Here is an 18,945-nt window from a genome sequence, read left to right as displayed (position 1 = left end):
CTTTGCAAGCAACACTCCTGGTGGTCCAGTTGTAATTTCAATAAAGTACAAGTCTAAAAGTCATTGAAATACCTCTCAACTTCAGATGAGCATATCCCAAAGTCTCAATCATACTAGTACAACCATAGATACTCGCACTCCCCCTGTGTCCAACATGTTTGATAATAATCAGAAGATATGGCTATCAACTCCCCCTAAGTCATAGATCTTAGGTCCTTATTGCTTGTCACGTTCTAAACCAGAGCTCCAATCTGCACCATATACTAGTTGAGTTGTGCATATGTGATCTGTAGTACCCCTCCTCGATTGAACTTATTAGACTCATATTTTACTATTGTTTACTTTCAGTGGATACATTACCATTATGTGTTATTCCGACTTATATGACATTATTTCATGCTTTATCTAGATATGGGATGCATACTTTATTTATAGTAATTCAGTACTTGTGATTTGTGGTATTTTATGGATTATTGCTATCTACTGACACTTTACTTTATCTATGCAATGTGTAGTCATATGCTGTGTGTCTGTGAGTGTATTGGATGCGAGGGGATGATTTTCCTTCACTCACTCTAGTGAGACAGGGAACATCACTATTCTCCTTCATCGGTGTGTGTGTCGTGTATTCTATATTTGTATGTGGCAAGTAGAGTTGGCTACAGGTGTGCATGTTTATGTAGATGCCTTTATTCCTAGTTGTGAGTTGGACCTAGGAACCGTAGTTACCTCAGTTGACCTTCGGGTCATTCCTTTGGGTTCTTATGGAGTTGTGTTGGGGATGGATTGGCGTTCATCTCACAGTGCTCATGTAGACTGCCGCAAGAAGACACTGGAGTGTTTAGATGACCTTGGCAGGGAAGTGGAGATTGTTGGAGTTCAGAGATCGATATCCCTACGTATGATTTCCGTTATGCAACTTAAGTGGTGCATGTGTAGAGGGTGTCAGCTTTTTGCAGTTACTCTTGAGGATGTGGATGAAAAAGAGAGTCGATAAATCACTCTTGATGGTCACCCTATTCTTTGAGAGTATGTTGATGTGTTTCCGTTGGATATTCTTGGTATGCCTTGAAAGCGAGACATAGACTTTCACATTGACTTGGTTCCTGGTGCAGAACCTATTTCAAGAGCTCCATATCGGATGACTACTCATGAGTTGAGTGAGTTGAAGTTGCAGATAGAAGAATTGGTTGCCAAGGGGTTCATTCATCCCAATGTTTCTCCTTGGGGTGCGCCTGTTATCTTCGTTAAGAAGAAGGATGGTTCTCTTCGGTTATGCATTGATTACCGACAGCTGAATAAGGTAACCATCTGGAATCGATATCCATTGCCTCATATAGATGATCTTTTTGATCAGGTAAAGGGAGCCAAGGTGTTCTCTGAGATTGACCTAAAATTTGGGTACCATCAGTTGCACATTCAGGATGCAAATATTCATAAGACAACATTTCGTACTCATTATGGACACTATGAGTTCATAGTGGTGCCATTTGGGTTGATGAACACGCCTTTAGTTTTCATGAGCCTCATGAATAGGGTTTTTCACACCTACCTTGATCATTTTGTCCTTGTGTTCTTGGATGACATATTGATTTATTCTAGATCTATGGAAGATCATGAGGGTCACTTGCGTTAGGTGTTACAGTACTTGAGAGAGAATCAACTTTATGCCAACTTGGCAAAGTGTGACTTCTTCCAGTCAGAGGTGAACTATCTTGGTCATGTGGTTTTGGGAGAAGGCGTATCCATGGATCCTTCAAAGATCCAAGCCATTGTTGATTGGCCAGCGCTGACCAATGTTTCAGAAGTTTGGAGTTTTATGGGTTTGGCCGGATATTACCGTCACTTTGTTCAGAGCTTTTCCCGGATAGGGCACCCGATCACTTCTCTTCAGAGGAAAGGGAAGAAGTTTGTTTGGACAGAGCAGTGTGAGTTAGCTTTTTGTACCTTGAAGGAACTCCTTATCATTGCTCTGATTTTGGTAGTTCCTGATCCATCTAGAGATTTTATGGTATGCACCGATGCCTCTTTAGAAGGTATGGGTGCAGTGCTTATGCAGGATGGACGTGTGGTTGCCTATGAGTCTCACAAACTCAAGAACCATGAGCTAAACTATCCAGTTCATGATTTGGAGTTGGCAGTTGTAGTGCATGCTTTGGTTAGATGGCAACATTTTCTGTTAGGGCATCGGTTTGAGCTGCATAGTGATCAGCGCAGTTTGCAGTATATCTTCACACAGCTGAACTTGAATGCTCGACAGCAGAGATGGATGGAATTCCTCTGCGAGTATGATTTTGAGGTTCATTATATTCAGGGGAAAGAGAACGTGGTGGCAGATGCTTTGAGTCGTAGGCGGCAGGAATTTTCAGCATTGTCCCTTGGAGTAGACTTGAGAGGGAGGATCCTTGGAGTTCTTCCTCAGGATTCTTGGTATCAGGATGTTAGAGCCATGATAGAGTCTGGAAGGCCTTTAGAGGGTAGATTTTCTAGATATAACCTTGAGGCAGATGAACTTCTTCGTCACCTTGGATGGATCTATGTACCTCCTTTGGAGAGTCTTCGCATTTTGATCATGATTGAGGCCCATCATGCACCTTATTCGACACATCCAGGTGTCAAGAAGATGCACGTAGATCTTAGAAAAATTTATCATTAGGGTGGTATGAAATGCGACATTGCTGATTTTGTGTCGAAGTGTTTAGAGTGTCAGTGAGTGAAGGCAGAGCATCAATACCCGGTAGGGCTTTTACAGTCTAATTTGGTATCGGATTGGAAATGTGATATCATTTTCATGGATTTCATTGTTGGATTGCCTATCTCTTCGCGTCATCATGATGCCATCATGGTCATTTATGACAGATTGACAAAGGTTTCTCACTTTCTTCCTATTCGAGCTTCCTATACAGCAGCAGTGGTGGCACGAGTTTTCTTAGAGGATGTGGTGAAATTGCATGGGATTCCAAGGCGGATCATTTTTGATAGAGATCATGTCTTTACCTCAGCATTGTAGACCTCACTTCAGCAAGCTTTGGGGACTTAGTTGAACTTTAGTTCAGCTTATCACCCAGAGACAAATGGTCAGACCGAGTGAGTGAATTAGGTTTCGGAGGACATGCTTCGCATGTATGTTATGGACTAGCAGTCATGCTGGGAGGATTATATTTATCTAGTGGAGTTTGCTTATAACAATGGATATCATAGCTCCATAGGTATGTCCCCCTTTCAGGCATTGTATGGTCATCCTTTCCGCACTCCTCTGAGTTGGGATTAGCTAGAGGATAGGGTGCTTATAGGACTGAATATTCTTTGAGAGATGGAGCGGTAGGTTGAGCGGATTCATGAGCATTTGGGAGCTACACAGGATAGGAAAAAGAAGTATGCAAATGCTCATAGGGTTGATCATCAGTTTTCTATTGGCGACCGTGTGTTCTTGGGAGTACATCCACGAAAGAGTCCGATCCATTATGGAAAGGGTTCTAAGTTGGTGCCTCATTTTGTTGGCCCTTTTGAGATCCTCGAGAGGATAGGATCTGTTGCCTACCATCTTGCCTTGCCACCGAGTCTATCCCGCATCCACGATGTCTTTCATGTTTCAGTTCTTTGACCTTATCATCCTGATGTGACACATGTTCTTGATTGGAACTCCTTGTAGGTCAAGGACGAGCAGCTTTCCATGGAGCTTGTGCGCATTCTTTAGTGTCGGGATTTGACCCTCAGGGGTTGTACCATCAACCAGGTAAGGATCCTATGAGACCTCGGCGACTTGGGAGGATGCAGTGAAGATGAGAGAGCTCTATTCCTATCTGTTTTAGGCTTCCAAGTGTAAGCCTAGTTTTGGAGGGGAGAATGTAGTACCCCTCCTTGATTGAACTTATTAGACTCATATTTTACTATTGTTTACTTTCAGTGGACACATTACCATTATGTGTTTTTGATTAAGGTAAAAGTAGGTTTTGAAGGGGCCCCGAAACCCTTTACAAGCAGGACTTAAACAACAAAAGCAAAGATATACAAAAAGGAACAGACCATCGAAAAGCCAGCAGAAAACCAAAGAAAACAAGAGAAAGCCCCACAAAGCCAGCAAGCCAACCGAACTCCAAGAGAGAAACTAGTTGATTTTTTCTAGGGCATTCACTAGGGTGTTGCTAATTTCATGCAACTCTTTGATGTTATCCCTGCGATTATGGAGATCCTTTGCAGAAGCAGCCACAACTTTCTTGACACTAGCCCTGGTCCTCTTTGCAGCGCCACCAACCGGAGTAACTTCACCGCTACCAATCTGTATAGTCTCTTCATCCAAGTCAAGTTCCACTACCGGTTTAGGAGAGCTGGTATGATCAAAGACATTACCATTATGTGTTATTCAAACTTATATTACATTATTTCATGCTTTATCTGGATATGCGATGCATACTTTATTTACAGTAATTCAGTACTTGTGATTTGTGGTATTTTATGGATTATTGCTATGTACTGACACTTTACTTTATCTATGCAATGTGTAGTCATATGTTGCATGTTTGCGAGTGTATTGGATGCGAGGGGATGATTTTCCTTCACTCACTCCGGTGAGACAGGGAACGTCATGATTCTCCTTCATTGGTGTGTGTGTCGTGTATTCTATATTTGTATATATGCATATGTGGTTCGATGATGCAAGTCATTGCCGGTACAAGTATCGGGTAGGTATGGAGTATCGTCTCCACCTAGCTTCACAGGTCTGAGTGTGCCTTATTTGTCTGATGGGAGTGGAGGAGATAGTGGTTGACCCTAATTGTACCTTAGTTACACTCTTGTGAGTGTTGTCAGTCGGTCGTCCCTATTGGTTTTGTTCGGTCATCGAGTCGATTTGTTTGACTTTTTTAGAGTCTTTGTTTGGGTCTTCTCGGTTTGTGTGCCCTATTAGATTGGATTAATTAATTGAGTTTATGGCGTCACTTTATAGTTAGCATATTTAACTTATGAATTATAATGCTTAGGTGATTATGTATTTAATTAATCAAGTGAAGTGATTAAATTTAGTTGCAAATTGCATTATATTAGAAATATAATTTTATTTAAATTTAGTAGAAAATAAATGAATTGCATTTATTGTTCTCTAGATTTTAAAAATAAAATCTTTTCTTTATTAGTTTACAAATTGCATTATTTTAGAAATATAATTTTATTTAAACTTTAGTGGGAAAATAAATAAAATTAAATGAATTTATTGCTCTCTAGATTTTAAAAATAAAATTACTTTCCTTTATTAGTTTGCAAATTGCATTATTTTAAAAATATAATTTTATTTAAACTTTAGTGGGAAAATAAATAAAATTAAATGAATTTATTATTCTCTAGATTTTAAAAATAAAGTAGAAATAAATAAAATAAAGTAAATTTACTTTTCTTAAATATTTTTTTTAGAAAGTTAATTAAACGGGCATGAGAAAAGAAAAAAAGAGGAAAGTAATGATTTTTGGAAAATTGCAGTTTCATTTGAAATTAGAAAATAAAATAAAAATCCTTTTAGTTTTTTTTTAAAAAATGGAATATTATATTTTGGAGAGAAAAATATTTTCAACCTAAAAAGGTTTAGGTTAAATATATTTTTCAAAAAATTTTTTTAGGAGTTCAAGGGAAGGAGGCAGCAGTCTGTAGGAAGAAATTTAAAAAAATTCTTGGATACATGTTGGAGAAAGAAGGATCTCGAAGGAAGGATTGGCGTGAATATCTGGTTGCATGTGCTATTCCTCAAGATCTTCCAGGAGTTCTTCCAAGGTTGGATAGCTTCTGCCTGGTTATTTATTTTGTTATATTAGCTAATATCTTTCCTTTCTCTGTAGTTTTCTGCTGTGTATTTGCAAAAGAAAAAATTAATAGAATATGGATGTGTCTTCCATTTTTGGTTGAGTATTGATTTTGTATATTGTTTTATTTATTTCCTTTCTGTGTAGTTATCTAGCTTTGATTTTGTGAAAATGTAGGAGGTTATGCTGGCAAAATTTTACCAGATTTACCCTCCTTTGCTTCAAATAATTTCTTCCTGTGCATTTGATTGTGTTCTTCTTGTTGGAAAAGAGATTTAGAAATCTGGGTAAAAATTTATTCCTTATGGCTTGAGTAAGAAGATTTTCCCTTTTAAAGGAATTTGGATTTTTATCAATCTCGTTTCTGCCTTAGAGTTTTGAATCTTTTGGCAAGATTTATTTGCCAGTAAATGTTATGGAAGAAATTTTAGTAAATTTTAGAAAACAAAAAAAAATATAAAATTATATTCCTGATGTGTTTTATTAGACTCTGTTGTCTCAGAGTGGAGGGAGAAATTTTAGTAATCTTTGTATTTATAAAAAAAAAATTATTTCACCTTTTAGTTGCCTAGATGTGTTGTTTCCCTATAAGGTTCCTGGCGGGGCATTACATGATCAACTAATGATCTTTTAGCTCCATTATATCTATCACAGTATATGACACAATCCTAGGTGTACACAATGCCATACAATATCATGCCATAAATAAAACCGGTTAGCCCACAAAGGATGCATGCATACAAGATCAACTACTAGGCCAACATATGTCATTGAGGACTTTTTTAGTACCACCTGAGAAATAAACACCTCAATCCATGCTATCAAAGTTAATGTAATTATCCTGGACCTCATTTTCCTACATACCCTACAAATACCGATAACATACTGCACATACTGGTTTCCTACACCGATCCATCATCTCTACCTGAGCACCTTCCTCTAACTCCTGTCTTCTTGTGTCAATTTTATTTTTTATCCCAATTGCAAATTTGTCATCCATTAACACATGCAGTAGTGATCCATCTTTATCTGTTGGTGTGTAGCCAATGCAGCAACCACACACACACCTATCTCACCTTTTTCCTTCTAACCAACAACAACCTATTCTTACATTTGTCCTCTTTCACTGAGGAGGTGAATGATATGGTCAATTTACTACTCTCCCTAAGGTTCTGCATTTTCTTTAAGCCTTAGGAGATATCACCTATGCATTGAATGCCTAGTGTCGGTCCATGGTTGCATCTTCTTGCTTCTTCCTCCATACCTTCTTGACTTCACTCTTCTTCCCATTTTTCAGTCTTGGGAGTAGGTCTTACTTCCTTTTGTTGATTTGTCCTTGCTCTACCAAATTCAACATCATGACTGGAAGCATTGTTGTAGAAGCAAATGGTGTTCATGCCATACACATGATTGGGGGACCTTCTATCAAACTGGTTAGACCATCTTCTTCTGGTCATGTTGTTGTAATCGGCTACCAGAACTGATGGACCTCTTGATCCAACATGGGCATTTCTCCTTTTGTTCCAAGAAACCCTTTGTCTCTCATATGCTCTATACCCATTTTCATATTGAGCATAGCTGCTACACCGATTGTCATGTGACTGCAAGTTCATCCTTCTGCAATCATGACTTTTATGGCCAAAGCCATTACACCTCCGACAAACAACAATATTGTTTCTAGGAAGAGCATATTGTCTATTCCTAGACTTCATTTTGCATTCATCTTCCCTATGGCAATATTATTTGCATGCAAAACAATAACTAGAGAAAGGGGGCACATAACTTACAAATTTATTTTTCAATGCTTGTGGAGATCTTACCGGTTTAGTATCTCCATGTCTACTTCTCCAGGGATGGATCCTGGGATGTTAACTTTCTATAGTTCTTCCATCTAATCCCTTCTTTTCCCACACTTGCTTTGTCTTGTGGGCGGTATCATTTCCTTGTCTTCTATGTTGTCTTCTTCTGTTCTTTCTTCTGGTGAATTTCCCTTCTCCTATATTTCCTTTTCCTTTGGGATCTGTATTGTTGCTCCTTCTTGCAGCACCGGTCTTCATCCTTAGCTTCATGTCTTCACCGGTTGTTGTCAAGTCAACCTTCTTCCTTGAAGCATTTCTAACTATGAAGGTCTGACTCTTGCCATTTCCATTTGAGGAGACAAATTGAATATCTTTGTAGGAGGTCTCCTCTCTTGTAGAGCATTCACCGGTACCACATCCTAATCCTCCGGTATCTTTGGAATTTTTTTTCTTCTTCAACATTTTATCTAGGGCATCATTGATGCCATCAAACCAGATTTTTATCTTGAGTTCATCCTGACATATCTCAAGGTCATTTCAAAGATTCTCCATTTCTTCTACTAGCTGTTGATATTTTTTATCCTTGGCCTCTATCTCAGATGCTAGATCATTAGACTGACACTCCTTGGTGTCTTCTTGTTGAGTCTTCAACTCTGAGATACATTTCTTAGATTCTTCAAGGCATTTGATTAACCAGTTTTGTTCCACAACCGCAACATTCTTGAAAAAATTGTATTCATTCTAAGTTCTTCGAGTGCACTTACTAGTTCTCCTTCAAGATCAACTTCTGCTTCTTCTTCTTCGTCATCTTCACTATTACTGCCAAACACATCTTTCCAGTAGGAATGATCTACATGATCACTCATAGATGTGTGCTTCTCATCATTTGACTCTTGATCCATGAAGAGGTGGGTTCATTCTTCATCATTGTTGTTGCTGCTCACTGATCTATCTTCATCTGCAGACCTATGTGATCCATTTCTTTTCTTGCTCTCACAAATCGGCTCTGCAGTACAAGGTTCATTGCCATAAAGTTTCTTCAATCTGTCCCATAGGCTTTTTTTCCAATCTGCATCTATCCACTTGTGAGCAAACATCACCGGATAGTCCATTGAGTATAAAATTTATGGCTTAGACATTGCATGCATTTCTTCTTTCCGCTTCAGGACCAGTGGGAGTACTGACTTTACTACTGACATCCATACATCAAACCCTAAAGAGGATAGGTAGACTTCCATCCTATGACTCCAAATAGAATAATTTGAACCATCAAAAACTGGAGTAGGGATTGACACTAAGAAAACCATTATCTTCAAATACCAGAATCTACCCAAGCTAGAGAAAGCTTATCAATCGGGAACCTACACTCTGATACCAATTGTTGAACACAAGATGCCACTGAGAGGGGGGGTGAATCAGTGATTTCCAAACTTAACCCTTTTCTATCCTATGTGTGTATACCGGTTAACAGATCTAACATAAAGCAGACATACTAGTTAGATGGGAGGATGACACAAATACAACCACACATAAAAGGGACATCACATAACATCAAATGTACGAGGAAAACCCAAGATGGGAAAAATCTTAGTGATAAATGCTGCTGGAGACTAATGCTCCAATCCAGCCTCACAATGAAACATTTGGTTACAACATTTAGGGCACCAACCCAAGGAGAACCAACCCCTACACCGAGCTCCAACTCAGTGATTACAAGATCATATAATAAATACAAAAGTAATTTCCTTGCTAGAAAAGAACTTTGTAACTCTCATGCAAGTCTCTCCATCGGTTCTCCTCTATCCAATTCTCTGTTGGTTCTCTACTCACCTCTTTGTTGCAACCTTATCTTCTGCTGCAACCTTATCTCCTACTACAGCTCACTCTCTTCTACAACCTTATCGATTCAACCTCTGCTTCTTCTTTGCCGGTACACTTCTCTCTACCGGTTCTCTTCTATCACACTGCTGCTAACCACCACTGGCCTTCTTCACTTTGTCAGTTGTCTACTAATGGATCACTTCCAGTTCACAACTTACCGATTCTTCACTGATTCTCTCTATTATCTTCTCTTCTTTGCAATCTTCTCTATCGGTTCAATCACTACCGGTGCACTTCACTATCTGACTCAATGACAGTTTACCTGTTACCTCACCCTCACCGGTTGAACTCTTCTAACTGGTTCTCTCTCACACACTTAGTCTCTTCTTTGATTGTTGTTGAGCACTTGACTGGTTAGCTCTCTGGTTTTGACTCCCTTCACTGGCTTTTCTCTCTCATGTAGTAGCATCATTTACATCTTTGGTTCACACTCATATAGCCAGACTTTCCCACCTAAACATGATTTTGAACATTGGCACGCTAGGGTTTTCACCATGCACTGGATCTGAATCAAACCTCTTCTCTGATCATCATGGCACATCATATCCAATCAGTTATCATGTCCTTGATTATGATCTATAGATCATCAATCAGCATCACCATACTCTTTACCTTTCAACACACATCTTCTATCTTTAGCCATCTGTAGCATGATTTTCAGCCTTGTGTCTGGTCAATCACATGCATGATGCGGTTTCCTTCACCCACTTTGCTCTACTAGATCAGTCTGTCTTGGATCCTTGCTATTTCCTTGATCTCGAGCCGCAAAGCTCTGCCTTCATTCCTCGAGTTTCGTAGTCATCATTAAATGTTGGAACAGTCACCAACAACCTCACCGACACACTACACTGACCTATGCATGCATGCCACTTCAACTCCATGTGGCACCTATGTCGGCATCCACCTTGGTTTACTATGTCAGTCCAACTTGGTCACCAACCAATGGCACACAACCAGGTTCATCCACCGATTCACAAGCCCTGTCGGTTATACCCTAGCCAGTTTGCCTGCAACTTTGTACTTTGCTTCTCTTCTGGTGGAACACCTAAACCAATCAGTACACTTGCCAACCTACCTCATGCACATCTTCAATAGATGGGAGCCTTTCACTTTTGCACCTTGTCAGCTTTATTGGTGGACATACTTACCGGTAACCACCTTGATGAAACCATGTCATCAACCTTTAACAATCTCCATCTGTCTACATCTGTAGCAACACCTTTCTCCATCTTCAATCCGGTTGCATCCTCTATCTGCAATTGTTCACCGTTACATTTATTTTCATCATCTTGAACATCATCTCAACTGGTTTGTCAAAGTGACAAACCTATCCTTCCTTCTCTGTACCGGCAACACATCATGTCTGCCCCACTAATCTGGCACATATCTCTAATCTCATGCACCTAAGACAACCTAGTGTTTCACCGGTTGATCTGGTGTGAGTCTTCAATCACCTACCTTCTACTCTTTTGTCTTATCTCGAAGGACTATGATGCATTTGATGCATAATAGGAGATAAGTTCCACTTACCGGTGGGAGTGGATCCTTGTCATCTGCATCCGACATTACACCAATATGGCTTCTTTGTTAGAGTAGGCATATCTTCAAACATGCACATATGATCCTGTTGGGCACACTCTCTATCAGTCTTCTCTTCATTCGGTGATATCTTCTTTATCCGGTGACTTCAACTTTATCCGGTGGGAGTCCCATTGTTTCACATCCACACATCATACCGGCTGGCACTTATGCATTAGCTCACCTTGCAGATCCACTTGTCGGTTGGAAATAATGCACTGCTAACAAAACACTTACCGATTGTTATACCATACCGGTCTCTAGTCCATGTCTTCAACACAAGTCAACACTAACTTGTGTACCGGTGACTCCAATGATCATTATGTTGGATGACACTCTCTTCCTTACCAGTGACCTACTAAGCTAGTTGACATCAAAGACACCACTTCTGATATGCATCAATGACAATACTGCACATACATCTCCCACACCGATTGCCACCTTATACCATTGACATCAATGACAACACAATACCAACACATTATTCATGATGGATCATATTGCTTATGGGATTTTGATGACATCATGATTACGCTAACCCTACTCTATGATTATGATGACTGAGTTGATGCTATGATGTTTGTGAGTTGTCTTCTAGTGTCTTCGTTATTAGAGACGATGTCATACCACTCATTGAGAGCACGATATGACGTTGTGATTCTCTATCACTTGCCTGATCATTTATGATGCAAATGTGTTGTATATATGTTGTATTGCATTTAGTGGTGGATGTAGGATTGCAAGTACTAGACTTCGACTTCACCTGGTCTCATAGGTCTGAGAGTGTCTTTATCCCAATGGCAAGTTGTTGGAGATGGCATGTGATTCCCTCTCATACTCTAGGCTTAAGTTGATACCCTTGTCAATTAGTGTCTTGGCTTGAATTCTTGGTCTGCGTCATGTGGTATGTTGTTCAACCTTATGTCGGGTTGCCTTGTGAGTTTGTGATTACTTATTAATTAATAATTAATCAGTTTATATAGTTCATTTAGTGTTAAATTAAATTAATGGATGGCATGAATATTTGATATTAATGTGTGAACTATTATTATATATATATATATATACACTAGGAATTAATTAATAATTAATTGCTGAAATTATATTAGTTGACTATTTATGCTTATCGGTACATCCATTTATTTATTTATTATTTATTTGATTATTTTATATGTGGGAGATATTTATAGTATTGAGTTTAAATTATATTGGCTAGAGCATTAATATGTATGTACATTTAACTATTTGTTTATTGTTTATCTATTTATTTATTTTTAGCTCATCTATTTATTATTTATTTATTATTTATTTATATTGGTTTTGATTTATTATTTGAGCTTTTGATTTATTGGATTTTTTTTTTTTATTATTATTTAATTACTGGATGGGTATTTATGCCTGTCTGTACATTTATTTATTTATCCTCTTTATTGTTTATTTATTTATTGTTGGGTTATTTATTGTTTATCTAATTTTATTTTTTTTGGTTATTTATTTATTTATTTGTATTTTTTATTTTATTTATTTATTATTATTTATGTACGTACACCTTGTTATGATTGGCCCTCTTGGGAGTTGTGATTGTGAGGATAATATTACATAATTGTTTGTTTGTTTATTTATATTATTTGTGGTTCTATATTTAATTGGAGCATTTATTTATATTTCCTTTAATTTATTTTATTGGACTTTAATTTATTATTATCATTTATTATATTATTATAATTATTGGTATAAATAATTATTCATCATGATAGTCCCTGCTACTAAAAATAGCTTCCCAACTGAAACTGTATGCATGAGTAACTCAAACTGTTACATAATGCCAAAAATAGCTCCTTGAAAAAGCACTAATCTCTTTGAAAAATCCACATGACTCTGAGCCAAAAATAGCTATAAAAAAACACCTCTCTTCTTTTTGATTTTTGCATGATGGGGTATATTATTTTTGCCTTTTATCTTTAAAATATTTTTATTCTAACATTTAATTAAAACAATTCATTTTAATTAAGTGCTAAAATAAAAATAAAAATCTATTTTGAATAATTCACTTTTAATTTATTTATTATTTAATATAATTTAATTAAAGTTTTTTAAATAATAATAAAAAGCCCTTAACTAAGTTATATTAAATATAAATAAAGAAAAATAAATAAAAAGCTTTTAAAAGCCTTTCGATCCCCTTCTTAGGCTTTATTTAGCCTAGGTCGAAAGACAATAAGTCCTTACCTTGATATTACAATAGATGCACGAATTATTTGTTTTCTTAAAAAACAAATAAAATGAGAAGATATCTTTATGCATCGAATTAGGGCAATATTGAAGAAAGAAAGAAAGAAAAAAAAGCCCTAATGCATGCATTATTTCATTCTATGTTTTTTGTTGGAGAAGTTTTATTGTGGCCACCATGCATGATTTAGTTGGAGTCTAAAATATGGTTTGAACAAGAGATTCAATAGGGATTTGATTGTGTGGTATGTGATTTTGTTCTTCATTCTTCTCATGCCGCTATTTTGGAAAAATTGTTGCAGATATATTTCTCTTTTCATATGCATCTATTAGGTTTTTTTGCATGAAGCCTTCCTCTGCATGAAATTTGTGACTGAATCTGAAATATTTATGTGTTTGCATGTCCTTTACTACAAAAAAAAAAGTATAATGGTTGCTCTTTTGGTTGTGTTTTCTTAGACATTCATGCTATTCTTGTGACTTTAGGACAGTGGCTGAAATTAATGGACTGTGTTATATTGGAGATCTTTCTATCCTATTATTTTTTAATACCTTATACTACTTTGTGGGTTCATTAAGGTCTGTACTCATGATTCCTTTAGGTTTTATCATATTTTGAAGACTGCACTTATACCGCCTTTCAGGCCATGGAGGCTGCTGGATGAACTCTCTGTGACTATAAACTGTGCCTAAATAGCATGATTGTCTTTTCTTTTTATATCAAAATAGTAAAACATCTATTCATTGTTTCCTTTTCTCTCACTCAATTCAAACATTATTGTATTCTTCCATTGATAGAGCTTCTTTTCTATAACAGGATATTCTTGTGTAATGACTGTTTTACTTGAATGAGGATCATCTTCATTGTGACTACTGCCTCTTTTGAATGTGTTTGGACAATCATATTTGGCAAGGATATATCCATATTCAAATGAATTCCCTTTGGATTTGACAAATACCAAATTATTTATCTTGATTGCTCTTCTGTTTAAAGTGGTTGCCTCTACACTGTGGGTTTTTGGAAGCTCTTTCTTAAAGTCAAAAGTTGCTCTTAATGTTAAACAGTTTATGACTATGATCATTTAATCACTGTCTTTGATCATTGAGGCTCCAATATAGTGATTGCTACGATATCTTATTTCTTTGGCTTTGATGTGTATTCCAATCTTGTGTGATTTGAAGTGTCGTTATATTGTAATAAACACCCTTATGGAATAAAATCCATACTTAAGATCTTCACCATGCAATACACCTTATCGAATGTAATTTTACTGGTGATTACATCTATCACAATTACCCTTTTCATGGACCATATTGTCCCAATAGTGATTCCAAGGTAACTTTACTGATATTAGTGCCTTATAATAGTGATATGGCTTTGGATATTACATTTCCTAACTCTTTTACCACTGTATTCTCTATGACAGTCCTCTACCACTATCTCCTTGACTCTGTCTAGATGCATAACATTGTGATATCAATTATTTAGGCCAATACATGTGATTGTTTTTCTCTCTCTTTTTAAGGACTATAACTCTTGTCTTTGATGTACCACTGTGTCTTTCTAAAAAATGGAGATGTTGCTCTGATTCATTGGGATTCATCTCTTTAAAACTTTGATGCTCTCAACCTTGGACTGTGAATGAACCAATGACAAACTGTATACTATGATTTTGTGCCTTTCTTTTGAAGGTTACTATTTGTGCTTATAAAGGCCTTTCATCTTTACACTTGTCATGGTTACTCCTTGGGTATAACTATCTCAAAAAGCTTTTCAAATTGTTTTGATTGTATTCTTTGTGCTATAGGATTTATTTGGCAGTGATTTTGTCCCAACTCTAAAGCTTTGAAGATTGTACTCTCATTAAAGTTGTTGTACTATGAAAAAACAGTGACTGTCTTAGGGCTCTTTGTTTACTAGTGCAGTTGTTCTACCCTTTTGTTTTGCTAGTGATGATTGTGTATGCATCAAATCTTTCTGGTTTAATAACTGGATGTTGATTTGGTGACTGGTAGACTTGTTCTCAAAATATCTCTTGGCTCTATCTATCCTCTTGACAGTTGAACATGACTATCACAATCTCTCTTATTTGTTATCATACCAAGATTTGTATAATGGATTGAATAGTTGCTTCCTTAAACTGTACTTTCCTTATGTGGTCTAAAAACTATTAACTGTCAACAATCTTGTCAATGCATTTGAGGTACTGTGTTGATATGTCATTCATAGCTGCATTCTTGATGTCTACGTGATAGTATTTTGAAGACTGTATTTGCTCATTAACAATTGCAACCTTATCATGATATGAAATGCGTAGATTATCATAAGTTCATCATTGTGATGTGCAGAAACTCTATAAAACTGATGTTATTTGTCATGGCGGTCCACTATGATATGGTATTGTTGATGTAAAATCTCTATATCCTTAAGTTGTTATCTTTATGGTGATAAGAACTTCATGTTTTTTATAACTGCTTAATGGATGTTGCTATTCCTAGCACTGTTGAGCATTGATTATTGTATGATGATCATAATGTAGAACCACTGCATCCATGAACTTATTGCAATACTAAGTTTCTACAGTGTTATTTGGCTTGAGATTCTTAAATAAGCTATATTGAAGATTGCTAATGAAGAATGCTCTTACACCTTATAGGGGAATTCAATTATTGTGATAAATAGCCTTTGTGCTTGTGATAATACTATCTTGAGCGCATTGGTTGCCTCATTGTTCATGGCACTTTTGGAACTATTTTTGTCACAAGCATTTTCTTTTTATCCCGTAGGCCTACATGGTTTCTGATCAAAAACCTTTAATGTCTATGTACTATATGACATTGGTTGTTTACTTTGAATATTTGGCATTGTGTATATCCACTTTTATGGACTGTCCCTTAATGTCGATATTCATTGTCAAGGACTTTGTCTATAGTCTTAGCAGACTATCATTCTTTCACTATTTTTTCTTTGATGTCTGTCCTCATACATTTTCAAGGACTGCATCTTTGATTTTTTCTTGAAGGTCATGTGAATGCTAATGGTGGCTTCTTGGTTTTAACCCTGCCCTATATTTATGTATGTTGGACTTATCATGGTGACTATGACCAAGGGTTGTGGTTTATTATTGTTTCTCCAAGCATGATTATTGGATGGATGGTTGTCTTACTCTCCCTGTGAATATGTATAGATAGCTACCCATACTACTTTATTAGCTTCCTTCACTGTTAAAGTCACAAAAATATGACTATCTTTTGGATGTCATTAAATGACTATTATTAGTCTCTATTTTAATGACTGAGACAGATTGCACATTATGATTTGGTGATGAATGGCAATCTTATGATCTACTTTTACTGCTCCTTGCTCTATCATTGTGATAGTCTTTTGCTCGAAGACTTGTATTTGCACCTAATAGTATTGTTTCTACACCTGAATGTTATGTGTTATTAAGATAATTAGCAAATAAGAACGAATCACCAATTCTCAACTAATTAACAAACAAACAAACATAATCAATTAAAATCAAAACGAAATAAGGAATAAATTCAAATAAGGACTCCCTCATTCTGCATCTTTGCTTCCATTGTGCTTCTCCAATTTGAGTGGTTGGTGGCTCTTAGGTATTGCACCAATTTCCTGCATACAAATATTTTGAACTCAGATTCTGTGATTTTAGAATGCTAGATTGAATTAAGAAAATGATGTTGAATTTATAGATTTTCAACACAAAGGAGGTGAGAAATAGAACTCAAGTCCTGATTGGGAGACAATTGATTTAGATTGATCAGTTAACAAAGTTGATTGATTTATTAACTAAGATTGATTGACTTGTTAACAAGATTGATTGGAGAGTGAACTCAATAGATTGGCTAGTAAACTCATTTGATTGATCAGTAAACTGAATAGACTAGGGAGATGTCTGAATTGATGGATTGGTCATAAAAATATGATTTTGAGTTAAAAAGGATGATTGATAAGTTAACTAAGTTAATTGATTAGACAACTGATTTGATCGATCGGTTTTAATTTAGCATGTGTTGTAGGATTTTGAAATTGAATTTGATTTTCATTTTCAATTTGGATTTGAATTTGGTCATTCGAATGCTGAAATGTACATGAAATTAACTGAAATTCAGATTTAGTGAAATGTGAATTTGGAAATGTGAAATTAATTGAAATGAAGTGAAAATCAAATTTGAAGAAAAATGAAATGAAATTAGATGGAATTAATTGGAATTATAATTTGGGGAATTGGAGGAATTTATTTAATTAATTTAAATAATTTAAATGAAATTATTTAAACTTAGGAGATTGAATTAATTAAATAATAAAGATTATTTAATTAAGGAATAAATTGTAATTAATTAAATAATTGATATTTAATTAATAATTGATATATGGTTAATTGATTAAAATGATTCAAGAATAGAAATAGAATAATTAGAAGTGTTGAAGGGCGATGATTAGAAGAAATAGTTAGTTTAATCAAATAATTAAATAAGTACTTAATTAAATAGATGAATAATTAGTGTAGAATTAACGAGACATTTTTAGGTGTCGACAAGTACACCCACTGTCATCTGATTATTTGATCCCATCATGTGTTAGTGTGTGTGCTAATGGATGTAGGTACTTGTTCTTTGATGGCTCATATAATGATTGATATTTAGTATCTAAATGTTCTGGCACCACTACTCAATATGCTAAGCTCTACCCTTGTGGGAGACCATTTTACTCCACATACTTGAATGATAAAACATATAATTCACTATTTGATCCCTATATCTACACATGAAACAAACACTTTAGATAAAACATGATACTTGCTGCTATCTCATGGCATTTTTCTTTGCCTTGCCTCCTTGTCTCTGATTCTACCATTATGATGGCTATAGATGTATATTTTGATATTCTTGTGCAAATAGGCTATGTATTATGATGACTTTGAGTGTGATAGTATAGTTATCTTCATTTCTCTAACATGTTTTTTCAATTTTCTTTCAGGTACTAATGGAATGAGAGCTGAAGCAGTTGAAGATGGACGAGTAGATGAAAACTCAACCACTTCTTCAAAATCAGGCTCGTCATTCCAGGCAATAATAGGTCACCCTATTGTCATGCTCATTCTTTCATTTGTTTATATAGATTAGGTGAATAATTTTATTAGAGTATATGCCTATAGCTATGTCAGTTATTCCCACGGCTTGTGTGGGACACCTTACACATTTTTTCGTAATAAAAAGATATTTTTATGAAATCTTTTGTTATCATTTGTCTAAAATATTTGCATATATGAAATGAATTTTGGCCTTTAAAGCATAACATGCAACTTAAAGAACTAGTGAAAAAATTTGTGTACCTTCCTCCAATTGCACTCTGTAAAGCTTGTAATAGGCCACCAAAATTTAGCTATAGCAAAATTTTGGTAATAGTATCAACTCATGGTGAGGCATGGTGATGTTAATCTTGATTACTTTTGGTCTAAACAATTTGAACCTCTTAAAACTAGAAGTGGTTCTCTATTTCAGTCATATCAAAAGTGAAAGAATGGAATGATCTTATTTTTTAGTGAGCCTAGAGATCCTAAACCCATTCCTCTTCTTCATGATAAATATATTCCACCTCCTCATGATGGACCTAGTCTCCTTCCTACACCCTCTATTCCTCT

The 18,945-nt window shown here is 36.0% G+C and overlaps 1 long non-coding RNA gene across 1 annotated transcript; it reads left to right on the top strand.

The window, feature by feature from the left end:
- The first annotated feature begins 13,370 nt into the window (after window positions 1-13,370).
- On the top strand, window positions 13,371-18,544 carry LOC131858691 (uncharacterized). The gene is made up of 2 exons (XR_009359026.1): window positions 13,371-13,521; window positions 18,282-18,544. It is a non-coding gene; the product is annotated as an uncharacterized LOC131858691 (long non-coding RNA).
- The last annotated feature ends 401 nt before the right edge of the window (window positions 18,545-18,945 follow it).

The sequence above is a fragment of the Cryptomeria japonica genome, chromosome 10 (genome assembly GCF_030272615.1).
Source record: "Cryptomeria japonica chromosome 10, Sugi_1.0, whole genome shotgun sequence".
Lineage (NCBI taxonomy): Eukaryota > Viridiplantae > Streptophyta > Pinopsida > Cupressales > Cupressaceae > Cryptomeria > Cryptomeria japonica.
The sequence above is the reverse complement of the archived record's forward strand: the minus strand, read 5'-3'. Positions and strand labels throughout refer to the sequence as shown.